Below are 1,209 nucleotides of genomic sequence, written 5' to 3'. Positions count from 1 at the left end.
CCCCCCTCCCCCCGGCCGGTGCCCACCCCCTGCAGCCCCTGCCGGGCCTGGGGTGGGGGGGGCCAGGGCCGGTTCTCTTTGCCCCCCCAGCCCTGGTGCCCCCCGGCCAGGGGCAGCGGTGTCGCCGGGAGCATCGTGTCGTCCCCCCCCCCAGCTGCGGCCCCTTCCAGCTCACCGGCCGCCTTTTCTATAACCAGCCGTGTCGTTTTAGTGACTTTTTGATAATGTACAGGTTTTGTGAATTTAAATTTATTTCTTTCTATATTTTTAGGACCAATCTCATTTTTAATAAGGTTTAAAGGAGGAAAGGCAGACTCTAGCCCTCCTCTCCGTTGCCTGTTGATGTCCCCACGAGCTGTAGGACCCCGCGTGTCGCGTTCGAGAATAAACAACTCACGTTTGATAGACACATGCTGGTCTGAACCCTCTGTGGGAGCGGGGGGCTATGGGGGGGCTTGGGCTGGGGGGCGGACCCGGGCTGTGGGGTGCTGCGGGGCCCTTGGGGCAGAGGGGGGTTGCTTTGGGGGACCCTGAGCTGCAGGGGGACTGCGAGGACTCTCCCCTTGCTCCCCCCCACCCTCCATCTCCCCACATGACGAGTCATTTGCTTTTCTTGCCTTTTTATTTAAAAACAAAAAAAACCAAAACCTCGAAGGGGGGGGCTGTTTGGGGGGTGGGGGCCGAGCGCGGAAGCAGGAGGAAGAAATACAAAACTAGAAACCTCTCGAGATTTTAAAAAAAAGCAACTTAAAAACCTGTACAAAATGCGCTACGTATAAATTAAAGGGGGGGCAGGAGGGGGCCGGGGGGGGGCCTCGGCTTTCTCCTCTGCAGCTCAGGCCCCCCAGGGCCAGTGGGACCTCGACACTCAGTCCCCCCCGGCAGCAGGGTGGGGGCTCAGCATGGGGGTCCCAGGGCCCCCAGGCCCCCAGGAAGGGGGAATGGGGCTGCCTGTGGGTCTCCCTCTTTGGTTCCTTCCTTGGGGGGGTCTGTGCCCCCCGACCAAAGGGGCCATGCCCGGGGTGGGGGGGGCCGGGCAGTAGCAGCAACAGGAGAGGTGGGTGATGGCTGGAAACCGGGGGGGGGGTGGCGTCACCCCAGGCAGGGGGCAAAGGGCCGCAGCCCCCTGCCCCCCCAGGCCTGGGCTGAGCATGCACCGAGCTGTGGGGTGAGGTAGATGTGTGGCAGGGGGTCCCCGCTGCCCCGGGG

General features: G+C 62.9%; 1 protein-coding gene across 1 annotated transcript in view; it reads right to left on the bottom strand.

Annotated features, from left to right (window-relative positions):
- RBMS2 (RNA binding motif, single stranded interacting protein 2) overlaps positions 1–1,209 on the bottom strand; it is a 6,212-nt gene that overhangs the window by 740 nt on the left and 4,263 nt on the right. The gene's annotated exons all lie outside the window — the stretch shown is intronic.

This window comes from Haliaeetus leucocephalus, unplaced genomic scaffold (assembly GCF_000737465.1).
Source record: "Haliaeetus leucocephalus isolate CR32 unplaced genomic scaffold, Haliaeetus_leucocephalus-4.0 Scaffold186, whole genome shotgun sequence".
In the NCBI taxonomy this organism is placed as follows: Eukaryota; Metazoa; Chordata; class Aves; order Accipitriformes; family Accipitridae; genus Haliaeetus; species Haliaeetus leucocephalus.
Note: the sequence above shows the minus strand (reverse complement) of the source record. Positions and strands in the feature narration are given on the sequence as shown.